The sequence below is a fragment of the Euprymna scolopes genome, chromosome 42 (genome assembly GCF_053919585.1).
Source record: "Euprymna scolopes isolate OS-2025 chromosome 42, ASM5391958v1, whole genome shotgun sequence".
NCBI lineage: Eukaryota > Metazoa > Mollusca > Cephalopoda > Sepiida > Sepiolidae > Euprymna > Euprymna scolopes.
In genome coordinates, this window is record NC_136523.1 from 65,243,169 (window position 1) to 65,258,612 (window position 15,444).

Below are 15,444 nucleotides of genomic sequence, written 5' to 3' on the forward strand. Positions count from 1 at the left end.
TGAATCGACTTGGTTTATTTTATTTCTGCTTAAATTCTTGACTAAACACTGCAAGGTGTAAATACACATTTTCCAAAATCTAATTGTTTTATTTTTCTTATAATAATAATCGCCCCGGTTACCTGGGATTGTCTGGTCAATACCAAACAATTAATATAGCCAGGTAAGCAGAAAACAGGGAGCGAATTACAAAGTTTAACACTCCAAGGGGAAAAAAAACTGTTAATATCATGTTGTTTGGATTTACGACTATTGGATTTTTTTTTTTTTGTCTATGAAGAATTTGTTATGTTTGTATGATTTAATTCGTTTAAAAGTTTCTCTTGCTTATCCTCCTCCTCCGGTATTTTAGGTTCCACACGTGTTCTGGACTCTAGGGACGGCAGTGGTTGTAGTTAGATGAGTTTTTCTGAGAATATTTTATAATTAAAGATTGGAGCTCAGTCGAGCACCTACTAACACTCCATTGTCCCTTAAAACGCACTTCTCTTCAACATTATCCATATTTATATTACTTCATTCAGAACTTTAATATCCATATTTTTTAAATGTTTTAAATCAGTTTTTAACTCATGATCTGTCAAAACACATTCGAATTACAAAAGCATATTCCTAATCAAATTCCAAACTTCACCTAAATTTTGTTTATTTTTGTAACTCTGGCTTTCATCATTTCACTATTTAAATTATCACCCTCCACCTTTATATAAAATATCATTTTAAATCTAATATATATATATATATATATATATATATATATATATATATATATATATATATATATATATATACTATATATATATATATATATATATATATATAAAATATCATTTTAAATCTATATATATATATATATATATAAAGCTGAATGTCTGTGTGTGTGTGTGTGTGTGTGTGTGTGTGTGTGTGTGGTCACGAACAGGATATGGTTGACTATTTTAAAAACTGATTACATATAATGATAGAAGATGTATCGAGACACAGGAGTGGGTATGTTTGATCTGGCAGAACGGTGGTTCATTAAAATTGTGGGGTCTGCGTAAGCGCCTGGTCCACAAAGTATGGAAATAAAAAAATTTTAAATTATAAAAAAACGTTTACAAGTATTTTTGATATAGATGTACATAAGAATAATTTGATAAGTATGTTTTAACGTAAATAGGGATGGTATAATAAAATTGTGGGATCTGCGTTCGTGCCTAGCCTCCATAGAATGGAAATAGGCACAAACTTTAATAAAGACTTTTCATATCTATCTGCGTAAGTATACTTTGATAATTATGTTTCAGTTTGAAGAAATATGGTATGATAAAATTATGGGGTGTTCGTTTGCACCTGACCTCCATAGAATGTAAATATGTCACAAAGTTTAACAAGGTTTTTTAATATAGATCCACAGAATACTGTGATAAGTGTTTCAGTGTGAACAGGTATGGTGTAATAAATTATGGGGTTTAGCTATTTTATTTTTAGTTTCATCATATTTTGCTTTGGTTTTGATACCCCCAAATTCAACCCAAATTTACAACCCTTCCTTTTCATAAGCTATCATACTTTCATACTTTCATAAATCAGAGTCCATTTTCTGTAGGCTGTTTTTGAACCCAGTCAACGACAGGTACTTTTGCTAGTATACATATATAACTACTGTGCTCCAAAATTCATATTGATCGGTTAATTATTTTAGGCATGAATCCAATACATACAAATATATATATATTGTATCACAATTTGTTAGTGTCGCTAGACTAGCACCTCTCTCAAGCTGAAAATTGAACCTAGAACCATCGCGTTGACAGATTAATATATATCTGTGTGTGTGTGTGTGTGTGTGTGTGTGTGTGTGTGTGTGTGTGTGTGTGTGTGTGCGTGTGTGTGTGTGTAAATACAGTCATATCTTGCTACGATGTGCAGACCATTTCAATCATATTTGATTTCATCAGGTAAGAAAAATTAAAATGGCAAAATGCAAAAATTAAAAAGGTTCAAGACCATTTTCAAATTTTGAGGAGAAAAAATATGGCAAAGTTTAAATTACAAAAACAAAATTTCCGTTAAAGAAGGGGGATTAAAAGGATAGTTTTAGGGAAAAATGAGAGTGATTAGGAAGGAGGGGTAATATAAAGATATAGTGGGAGGTATGAATGCACTAAAGGAAGAAAAGGAGAAGGGAGGGGTGAAAACAGTTGGCATATAGCTAACTGAAGGCGTCAGAAGACGATATTAACAATGTTATAATTCAAGTCATTTAAAAGTGTTTTAACTATAGAAAAAAAGTTTAACTAAAATTGAGTCATATTGTCTATCAATAAAACACGCCATTTTTCGTTCAATTAGTTTTTTTTTTTTTAATTATATCTGTTGTTTTGAAATTAACATTTACTTTTTCCAGTTATATCCGAGTGGATATTTATTTATTTAATTTATATCTTAATAAGTTAGAATATTTAAGCTTATCAAATAGTAGTTATTTTAGCCTTTATTTTGTTTCTAAATATACACATACATATACATGCATACACACATATAGATACGCACAAAAATACACATGTATACAGATATACTTGCACAAATACACGCACATAAACATATGTACTGTGAGAAATTTCTTTCTCACACATCTCAATTTCCTCCCTGCCGAAGCAAAAGAATTCCACAAATACAAAAGCCATACCTTTCAAACTCAAAATTTATTCACACGTAACAGCAATGAAAGTTCTTTGGTTCTGGTAAAGTCCTTTTGCAAAATGGTGGCCCGATTTGCTTCCATACACATGGAGCCTTTAGTTTGAATTCCTATTGTTGGAATATTAGTTTGTTGTTCCTTTGGAAGGATCCATGAATGTTCATGGAAAACTCGGCAGGAATGATGGCGCCTATAATCAGGCATATGTGAGCTCCACAGGACTCAAGATGAAATGAGATAAGATTCAATATTTGGTAAATAAACATGCAGAACAGTTCTTGAATGTCATCCTCAATTAGGATAAATACAGCAATATAAGTTGTCTCTGCTTGTAAAGATGTGTGCTTCGTTCACCAACTGTTTGCTGCCCATGAAGGAATTGTCTTAGCTCCCTCCAGTGAGAGCTGCTGTGGTTTGAGTCTATCCTGACGCCGAGTTTCTGCTAGACTGTAAAATAAAAACACGATACAAAAAAGGGCACTAAGCAATTTACTTGACTCATTCAAAATTAACCAATCACGGACCGGCTACTAGAACTGTGTGGCCGGCCTAAACAAGAAAGGTGGCAGTTGTATATGGAATTTCTCACAGTACATGTATAGATTGTGTTTTAAATTTTTATTAATTTATTTAAGTATTAATATATTTATGTATTCATTATTATTATTTTTTTATTTTTTTACTTTTCTTTTTGTATTTATATATTTTTTTATTGTGATTCATAATTACTATTATTTACTTATTTTATTTCTTTTGGTTTCTTTTATTAAAACTTATTAATTTTTTATTCAAGTTTTGATAAGTAAAGGGTGTATTTTAATCTAAATGATTTTAGAAGGATTTTCCAAAGAATTTTAAAATTCACCGATGGTTACCTTTAATTTCTACAGTTTGATAGTCTTTTCAAAAATTATATCTTGTAATTCACCTTTAATTTCTACAGTTTGATAGTCTTTTCAAAAATTATATCTTGTAATTCACCTTTAATTTCTACAGTTTGATAGTCTTTTCAAAAATTATATCTTGTAATTCACCTTTAATTTCTACAGTTTGATAGTCTTTTCAAAAATTATATCTTGTAATTCACCTTTAATTTCTACAGTTTGATAGTCTTTTCAAAAATTATATCTTGTAATTCACCTTTAATTTCTACAGTTTGATAGTCTTTTCAAAAATTATATCTTGTAATTCACCTTTAATTTCTACAGTTTGATAGTCTTTTCAAAAATTATATCTTGTAATTCACCTTTAATTTTTACAGTTTGATAGTCTTTTCAAAAATTATATCTTGTAATTCACCTTTAATTTCTACAGTTTGATAGTCTTTTCAAAAATTATTTTTTAGGAACTTAATAAAACCGTCATTTCTTCTTAGTATTTTATCTTTGAATTTTTTGTAATTTAAATTATATTATTGAGACTCTTTAGTTGGATAATTTCTAAAATGTGTTGGGGAATAGATGCAGTGAAACTTTAAAACAATACATTAAGTACGAATATTGTACTGCAGAAAGTATATTAGAGAATTAACGATCAGAGCTTGGGTATTAATTTTATTGAGGCTGTTTTAGTAATATTGGTTAGCTTGGTATAATTATGGAAAAAGAGCATTTTAGGCTTATTTAGTTGTTAATGGTATATTTAAACAAATGAATACAAAATTATATGGGTGTATTAGGTATATTACTCATATATATGTATATATTATGCAGCAGACACATAGAAACATACATAGAAATATTGACACAATATTAACACTTATACAATATATATATATATATATATATATATATATATATATATATATATATATATATATATAATATATATATATATAAACAAACATACATGTACATATATACATGTGTACACCCGCATACAATCAAACATCATATAAGCATACACACATATATATATCAACCCACATGACATACATACACACACATGCACAAGCATATATATGTGCAGACAAACGTACACATATACACCGCATGCAGTCTTAGTAAAGCTATGGTTTTTTATATACTTACTGGTTGTATCAAATCAATTATTAATTTGCATCTTAATAAGTTAATATATTAAAGCTTATTAAATAATAGTCATTTTAGTATATTTAGATATATACACACAAACGCACACACGTATACATATACATACATATATAGATAAACACCCATATGTTCATATATATCTTACGTTATAAAGACCATTCATCTACCCATGCATCTGTGTATATATTTTTATTATTTATTCTATTATTATTTACTTATATTTGTTTATTATTGTTTATTAATGTTTTAATATATAAAAAGAATATATATCAGAATCTCATATCCAAATTATTTTCAAAGGTTTTCTAAAGAAGCTTAAAATACATTTAAAATAATCTGTAATCCCTATTATTTGAAAGTCTTTTCTAAAGGTCTATAGTGTTTTATTTTCAGGAACTTAAATTATTTTAATAAAACCACCATTTTTCCTTAATTAATTATATATGTTTGGGGTATATTTCGATATATGTTAGGGAATAACAATAGTTAAACATTTTAAAAATGTAAATCAATCTATTAAGTGCGAAATAAAATAAAACATGTTAGGAGAAAAACCCTTCGAATTTGGGTATTTATTTTATAGAGGATGTTATGTAATTGGTATTTTAGGTTTATGTAGTTGTTAGTGGTAAATTTAATTAGGATGTCGAGCTAAATGGGTGTATTAGGTATGTGTCTCATACGCACAAAAATCGAATATACATATATACAAACCCACATATATAAAATCACAAAATAACCTACTATTCATACTTACACTTACATATACACATAAAAATATATATGCATACATATGCATATCCATACAAATATATACATATTAAAGCTATATATACAATCAGCCTACAACATATATACATATATATAAATATCAATACACGGACAAATACATATATACACATATACACATACATACACGTGTATATACAAATATACATACAAAACACATATATACATATATGCATACATATAAATACCTAATAAACACATATATACCTACAGTATGAAGATTATCTATAGTTTTGGTTAAATTATTGTTTGTTTTTTTTTAATATGGATGAAGTAAAATTAAGAGGTAATATTAAGATTAATAAGATGTTCTTTATAATGTCTGCAGTTTATGGAAATTTCTAACCTTTTATTGAGTAATTATCCTTGTTTTTAAATCGTATCATAAATATTTTCTATGAAAGACAAAGATAACATGGGGTGCAGAGTGAGGAACATGTTTTAGCTTTTTTCAGAATATTCCATTTTATGGTTGGTGTTAGATTTTTTTTCAATAAGTTCCTTATAGTATACTGAAAGTGATGTATTAATTTTACTGTTGGGATTTTCAAATGAATTTTTGTGACCTCTAAACCGTTCCTTGAATGTATTACCGGCCATACTAATATAGTATTTACTATTATTTGGTTTTTCTTTCGTGGAGATTTCCGCATTGTATACTACTGATGTTACTAAACAATTTCTATTCAATGGACATTCATGTTTATTCCTACAATTACAAGATTTTGTGGTGCTATTTTTATTTGATTCAGATGTATTATTTAAAATCTTCATGTTATGTTTCTTTATTATTTTTTCTAAATTTTCGCTACAGCTATAGCTTAATTTTATCATGTTTTTATTAAATATTTTGTTGAGGATATCATTGGGTGGGAAGTGTTGTTTTATTAGGTTAAGGATTTTTTTTCCTAAGTTTGTTTTGACATTTAAATTGAAGGAGGGGGAGTGAACCATATAATTTCCCTTTTCCTCTTATTTCTGAATGTTTTAGTATTAGAAGTAGGCTGGATATATTATAGTTTTGTAATATTGTAACCACTGTCTTTAAGTGCTTTATCGTAGAACAGTTTGTAAGCATTAAAAATGTCTACATTAGAGGAATTACTATTTATTCTTTTCCTGATAGAATTTGGAATATGTTTATCATAGATTTTGGATGGTTTAAATTTGGGTTTACATATATGGGGTCTGTGTTATTTTTTATAGGGTGCATATATTTTGTTTTTAAAATCTAGAGTTACATCCAAAAATTAACAGTTTTGGTATTTAAAACTATTTCTACTTTTAAATTTATTCTTCTAAACTCCTTGAATATTATCTTTTTCATTTTTTTACATTTAGGTCCGTTTAAGTCATAAGAGCTTTAACTTTGCTTCACGCCAGTCATGCCATATTTTCTCTCCTCAAAATTTGAAAATGGCCTTGAACCTTTTTAATTTTTGCATTTTAGTTCTTTTTGCCTCGTAGCAAGATATTTACATTAAGAATAATAAAAAAATATATAATTTGCTCCTTTTGATTGAGTACGATCAACAACCCTTGTTGAAATTCAATTATTCTTAATTTTTGGATATCTTTTCACCTGGAATATATATATATATATAGTAAGTTATAAAAATATATATGGCAATTAAGCTACACAGAATATTCCGCGTTTCATCCACACTAGGATTCGTCAGGCTTATGCGAAGAGCTGTGATTATCTCGTGTTTTTATAAACGCACATTCTATTGAGTTTTTAGTAAGCCAATCAACTTCCTAGATTCCACCGTGCCCCTTCTAATCAGCCAATAGGCAAGCAATTACAGGACAAAGGCCCAGCTGAACTTAGGTTCAACCCTTCCTTCGTGTGTACTTTTTTTTAGCGGGAAGTGTAGATATCTAGTGATCTGAACTATTTTAAACCTAGGTGTAGTTAAATGTGATTTTTTTAAATATTATGTTAGTTTATATATTTATATATATATATATATATATATATATATATATATATATATATATAAATTGAAAGTGTCTGTCTGTGTACATTTCCCTATACAATGACTCTGTCAATTTTCTGTCTACAGACTAGAAATTTGATATACAGGGTATCAGGGTATTGAGATTTGGGAAAATCTTTGTAATCCGTTTTCGGCCAGATATTTAATTGTTAAAGGGTCAAAGTTCAACGATTTGACCTTTGAGAACTCTACCAAACTCCTCCACCAATTTTGGGTCTGGACACTTGAAATTTTAGATATAGGTCCTTGAACATGGATCTAACTTAATAACTTGATTTGAGCCCAAAACAATAAATGTTAAGAGGTGATAATAGGGGTCAAATGTTTTTTAAAAATTGACATCTACGGTCTCTACCAAATTACTTAGACAATTTCTGGTCTAAACATTCGAAATTTTACATAAAGGATATTCAGAGATAGAGCAAGCTTTTTAATCGGTTTTGGTCGAAAACTTGAGCTACCAATATATAAATGTATGTATGTTTGCATGTCTGCCTAAAACTTTCGACAGAAGCGACGGATTTTCACAAGATTAGTATCGTTTTGAAGCTCAACCCTTCAAACGACAAACACCGAAAATTGGCTATAAACATTAATTTCTTCACCCTCAATTGGGACAATTTTCATCAGGGAGGGGGGGTCACTTTTTTCGCCGATATTTTCGAAATCATCCCCTCTTTTCGATTGTCTAGCCTTAATTTAAACCTACGTCACTTCCAATTTGCCCGTGGTCGTAACAGCAAAGGCGTCACGTTTTTTCCTGTTCTTTTCCTCCTTCCTACTGCCTTTCTACTACAATTTTATTTTTGCTCAACACACACCTCTAAACACATGGGCAACTCCGGGCACCCATGCTAGTATATATATATATATATATATATATATATATATATATATATATATATATATATATATATATATATGATAATTTATGTATATGTATGTTTATTTCATTTATTTATTTTCTATTGTTACTGTTGATTTTTAAATTATTTTGTATCGTTATCCAAGAGTAAATTTATCCTGTGTACACAGTTGTTCGCTATTTCTCTCCTAAAGTTTAATAGATGTTGGGGTTCTTTAAAGTATAGGATAGCAAATTTTTCATAAAAGCATAATCTACATGGATCGTCTATGTGTTTGCTTTCCATTTAACTACTGGTGAACATCCGCTTTCTTTGAGTTCCCAGTATTGGTTTGCTAGTGTTGTTTTCATTCAGTGTTTTTTTATTTTTGAACATACTTTGGTGGTCATAATATCGGGTTTTGAAATCTAAGGAGGTTATACCTATGTAATATTTCTTGTTATTCAGGTTTTCTTTCGAATTATTGTGGCCTGGTAAACTATGCTTTTGGGTTTATTTTGAAGTGGATAAAGTGTGCAGGCTCTACAGTTGCATTTATCTTGTTCATTATTAGTATTTTTATTTTTATTTCTACTATGATTGTCGTTGTCCAGAGTTGGTTGTTCATTATTATTATTATTATTATTATTATCATCATTATTTCTACTAGTTACATATGTGTCTTTTGTGTTAGTTTTATTTTTGTCATGATGTCCACTTTTTTATTGTTTATTTTTTTATTGTTTTCATTGCTTTTATTTAATATGTTGTTATTATGTGCTTTAATTATTATCTCTAAGTTTTAGCAGCAGCTGTATGATAAATTTAGGTTATTTTTATTGAAAATTTTGTGTAAGGGATTGGTTACAGGGAAGTGCTTTTCAATGAGATCTAGAAATTTCTTGGCAAGTTTTGTTTTATACATTTGATTGTATGGCGCTGTATACCAGATTATATTTCTTTTTCTTCTATTTTTAATTTTATTATAGTTATTAGTGTTTTGTTGCTTGCATTTGATATCAATATTTTTGTATCTACTATTTTTTAGGGCTGTTTCTTAGATATTGATTGATTTGTTAAATACATTTTCATGTCTTGAATTATTGCTGAGTCTACTTACGATCGAGTTAGGAATCTTTTTTATAATTGATGGTGGGTGATTGGATTTAGGATTTACGCATATTGGATTAGCGTTATCTTTTAAGTAGGATTTATAAGTGTTTTTATCTAAATTTAATGTGACGTCCAGGAAGTTTGTTATTTTTATATTAGCTAGTACATCTGCTTTTAGGCCTATTTTTTTTTATTTCCTTGTGTATGATTTTCTTAAAGTTATCCCCCTTGACTTTATTGGAGTCTTTTATTATAGCTGATCCATCATCTCCATATAGGCCGATATTTGTAGTATCAAATATGCTTGTGAGGGTATATAGAATGAATAATCCCACAAGATCTGATGCCTCTGCAGAATCCCTGGCACCCATCGCCAAATCAAAAGAATTTGTCATTTTAGTTTTCATCCATTGGTTATTGTTATTTACTAGAACTGGGCAATGTTGAAAAGTTCTTCAGATATTGAGGGATAGAAATCTATGATGTCGAATTTATTTATTTTTGTTTTCTATATTTTTCAACCAAGTGATTGCTTCAGCAGTATTTGCCCACTGGTTTAATTCTAGGTCATGTTTGATTTGTTTGGTTACTCTAGAAAGTATTGCTTTGCTAATTCTACCTATTTCTGGTTTAGTTGGGTTTATCAAGTGAGTGCTGGGGTTATTATTGAAGTCACATTTGTGGTCTTGGAGAAAAGTGTATGCTTCTCTAGGTTTCAATTTTCCAACTTTATTGCTAATTTTTAATTCATTGGTGATTTGTTGACTTTTAGTATTTATTGTATCTATGTAGTCGCATTCATTTGTATCCAGTTTTTTTGTAGATTTTTGTAATGTTTTCTGTGATTAGTTTGTTATATTCTTGTTTATCTATTTTATAAAAATTTCTAGTTTTATCTGCTTTTACAAAAATTTTATTAGAGTTGTTTATGTTTCTAACGATTTTGTGTAGTTTCAATTGGAAATTGTTATGTTGATTGTGGAATTCTAAATTTTAAATTACGTTCATTTTACAAGGTTTATCAAAAGGTTTTTTGCTTTTGCATTTTTTAGGATTTTAAAACCATGCGATTCCTTTTTGTTTATGTGTTCATTTTTAAGGAAGAAATTTGCTCGCCATCGCATTCGGCTTATTAGTTCATCTGTTTTTTTAATTAATTTAATAATATAGCTATGCTTGCTAGATGTGGGGATGTTTTTTAGGGATGTTTCAAAATTATCACATTCCATATCTATTTTTTGGTGCGATGAAATAAATTCTTTTGAGAGTGCTCAACTGTTTCAGGAGCTAAGTATGACTACTTCATTTGATCACATAAATTAATATACGAAAGTACAATGTTATGCATGAATTTTAAGTATTTATTTCAACAGTGCTCAATACATAGTTAGAGCTAGGTAGTAAGTTATAAAAATATATATGGCAATTAAGCTACACAGAATATTCCTCATTTCATCCATGCTAGGATCCACACAAAGGAAAGGTTGAACCTAAGGTCAACTGGGTCTTTGTCCTGTAAGTGCCTGTTCATTGGCTGATTAGGAGGGGCGCGGTGGAATCTAGGAAGCTGATTGGCTTACTAAAAACTCAATAGAATGTGCATAACCACAACTCTTTGCATAAGCTTGATGAATCCTAGCGTGGATGAAATGCAAAATATTCTGTGTAATTGCCATATTTTCATAACTTACTACCTAGCTTTATCTATTTAATGATCACTGTTGAAGTAAATACTTAAAGTTTACGCATAAAATTATACTTTCGTATGATTATTTATGTGATTAAATGATGTAGTCATATATATATATATATATATATATATATATATATATATATATATATATATATATACTAGCATGGGAGCCCGGCGTTACCCGGGTGTTTGGAGATGTGTGTTGAGCAAAAAAAAAAAAGTGGTAGTAGGAAGGCAGGCTCGAACCCATACAGCGAAAGAGGAAAAGAACAGGAAAAAAACGTGACGTCCTTGCTGTTACGACCACCGCCAAACCGGAAACGACATAGGTTTAAATTAAGGCTAGACAATCGAAAAGAGGGAATTACTTTTGAAAAGCGACTCCTCCCTGTAGAAAATGTGCCCAGTTGAGGGTGAAGAAATTAATGTTTTTAGGCAATTTTTCGGTATTTGTCGTCTGAAAGGTCGAGCTTTAAAGCAATACTGATCTTGTGAAAATCTGCTGCCTCTGTCGAAAGTTTTAGCAGACATGCAAACATACATACATACATTTATATATTGGTAGCTCAAATTTTCGACCCAAACCGATTAAAAAGCTTGCCCTATCTCTGAATACCCTTCATGTAAAATTTCAAATGTTTAGACCAGAAATTATCTGAGTAATTTGGTAGAGACAGCAGAGGTCATTTTTTTTTAAATTGACCCCCCCCCCTTATCAGCCCTTAACATTTATTGTTTTGGGCTCAAATCAAGTTATTATGTTAGATCCATGTCCAAGGAACCTATATCTAAAATTTAAAGTGTTTAGACCCAAAATTGCTGGAGGAGTTTGGTAGAGTTCTCAAAGGTCAAATCGTTGAACTTTGACCGCTTAACAGCCAAATATCTGTCCGAAAACGGATTACAAAGATTTTCCTAAATCTCAATACCCTGTATATCAAATTTCTAGTCTGTAGATTGAAAATTGACAGAGGGAAATGTACACAGACAGACACACACACAGACAGGCAGACAGACAGACAGACACTTTCACTTATATATATATATATATATATATATATATATATATATATATATATACTAGCATTTCAGCCCGGCGTTGCCCGGGTGTTTGGATGTGTCTGTTGAGCAAAAAAAAATAAAAAGTGGTAGTAGGGAGGCAGGCTCGAACCCATATTGCAAAGGAGGAAAAGAACGGGGGAAAAACTGACGTCTTTGCTATTACGATCACCGCCAAACCGGAAGGGACTTATGTTTAAATTAAGGCTAGACAATCGAAAGGAGAGGATGACTTTCAAAAATATCAGTGAAACAAGAATCCCCCCCCCTGTAGAAAAGTGCTCAGTTGAAGGTAAAGATATTAATGTTTTCAGCTAATTTTTCGTTATTTGTCGTCTGAAAGGTCGAACTTCAAAACGCCACTGATCTTGGTAAAATCCGTCGCCTCTGTCGAAAGTTTTAGGCAGACATACATACATACATTTATATATTGGTAACTAAATTATCGACACAAATCAACGAAAAGGCTCGCCCTATCTCTGAATGCCCTTTATGTAAAATTTCCAATGTTTAGACCAGAAATTGTCTGAGTAATTTGGGAGAGACCGCAAAGGTAAATTTTTTTTTTAATTTGACCCCTATTATTATCATACATACATACATACATACACACATACGTACATACATACATACATGCATTTATATATTGGTAACTAAAAGTTTTTGACCCAAACCGATTAAAAAGCTTTCCCTATCTCTGAATACCTTTTACGTAAAATTTCAAATGTTTAGACCAGAAATTGTCTGAGTAATTTGGGAGAGACCGCAAAGGTCAATATTTTTTAAATTTGACCCCTATTATCACCCCTGTGCGAGACTAGAAAGGGCTTGCACAAAAACACACATTCATATTTCAAGCTATGTCATATACATACGCGCACACAAACATACGCACCCACGTCCACACACATACATATATTCACGTTTGCGTACATACACTCACATTCATGTATATATACACACACGCTAACGTATACACATGTACTCACACATGCGCACACAAACGCACACATGGACGACGTCACTTCCGCTTTCAAAGGAAATATACACATGCGCAAAAGACCACCGGAAACGAGTATAAAAGAGAGAGCAACAAGCGGCTCCTTCTTTCCAGCCCAGCTTCCGTGCTGGTTGGTCGGTCTTCGGACCGACCGCGTGTGTCACGCCCACTTACTACTATGTATGGGGCACGAGCTAACAGACCCTATGCACACATTCTCACTCTTTCTCTCTCTATCTACTACTATTCCCTGAGAACACCTTCGCATAGCTGACTACTAACTGATGTCAACTCTCCATTCTTTGTCTTTGTCTACACGCTGGACTATCATTCCAATTTCCACTACAACACTCATTTCTCTTCCCACGCGCGAACAAACGATAGTGAGATGAACACACATTTCCATTTCTTTCTACACCACCAGTCCCGCAACGAACATTGGTTACACACGCGCGGACATGAACACATGTTATATCGAAAACATTTTTTCAACAGTAAATAAACGACACGTTTATCTTATCCATCAATTGAGTCTTTGTTTCCTTCAATTCCATTCGTTTCATTATTTTCTTGTGGCGAGCTAAGGTATTATATCCTGGTCCGCAACACCCCTTAACATTTATTGTTTTGGGCTCAAATCAAATTATTAAGTTAGATCCATGTCCAAGGAACCTATATCTAAAATTTCAAGTGTTCAGGCCCAAAATTGGCGGAGGAGTTTGGTAGAGTTCCAAAAGATCAAATCGTTGAACTTTGACCCCTTAACAGCCAAATTCCTGGCTGAAAACGGATGACAAAGATTTTCCCAAATCTCAGTACCTTGTATATCAAATTTCGAGTCTATAGACTAAAAATTGACAGAGTTATTGTGTAGGGAAATTTACACACACAGATACACAGATACACAGACACACACACAGATACACAGACACGTTCACTTATATATATATATATATATATATATATATATATATATATATATATATATATATATATATAGCCGTCCTTTCACGAGAATGTTAGTGAGTAATAAACTCTTGGATGAATACATTTCAATTATTTAGGAGAATTAAAAACGAACCTTTTTTTTCTACATGCGTTCTATATAGATTCATAGTTTTTCTTCATAAAATTTCCAGTTTGTTACGTTTTCTTTCTTTCTTAATTCCTTGTTTTAAACGTCATCATTAATTGTTTTATTTTACTTCAGTAGAATTTCTCAGAAACCAAGGGGCCCTCTACTTGGGGCTTACACTTGAACTCTATATGAGATACATAGATATTTGAATGTTCCATTTAAGGTCTTTATCTCTCAAACACTGAGTTAGTAAAGAAATTGAGAACATAATTTTCCTCTCCTCTCGCCAATAAACCATTTTAATACGTTGCAGTATATCTTTCATTTTGGTCTCTTGGTTTTACTGGATTCCAGGGCAAGAATTTATCTAGTCTGATCTGTTACTTGAGGTGCCATCACTTGGAGAAGGTGTGCCATTCTTAGTAAAAGCTAACATAAGTTAGCCGTAGTGAGGAGATCTTATTTGGGCAGCGAATACTACGTGATTTTGAATATTTGGTCATGCTTTACTTCTAGGGAAAAGTATCCTCATTCCAGGTTGTTCTGGCAAACCCCTGTACAGAGAGACTTTAGACACTCGAGGATAGTGTCTAGTAGGCATTCAGTGTATACACTCGTTATTATTATAATCATCATAGTTGACATCCTCATTATAAATATGTGCAGTGCTGCATGTCTAGTGCGGTGCATAGTTCCAATGGATGACAGACTTGAAATGGGAGAAATATTAAGATCACTAAGAAGAGATATCACTCACCTTTGAAATAGTAATGTCTTTTAGAATACAGTGGTTGATACTATGATTGAGCCTTGAAAAAAATAATGCTCCTACAAATATGAGAATTTCTGAGCACAAAGATTTTTATGCCCATAGATAAACTGGCACAAGTAAGCAGCTTGGTGGTCGACCACAAATGACATCAATATGTTTCCAGTCGAGTAGGAAAAGACGGTCATTTGAGTTTTTGTGATTGCTAAAAGAAAACAAGTATTTTGTAAATTCTCTCCAAATAAAAAATTGTTACTTGTTTTAAACTGTTACAGCATAATAATTGACCCCCTGGAAAACTCTTGTTTTAAACTGTTACAGCATAATAATTGACCCCCTGGAAAACTCCTTACATTAGCGT

At 31.1% G+C, this 15,444-nt stretch overlaps 1 protein-coding gene across 7 annotated transcripts in view; it reads left to right on the top strand.

Annotated features, from left to right (window-relative positions):
* The window catches only part of LOC145267163 (metabotropic glutamate receptor 5-like), a 138,818-nt gene that overhangs the window by 72,311 nt on the left and 51,063 nt on the right, over nt 1–15,444 (top strand). The window lies entirely within an intron of this gene.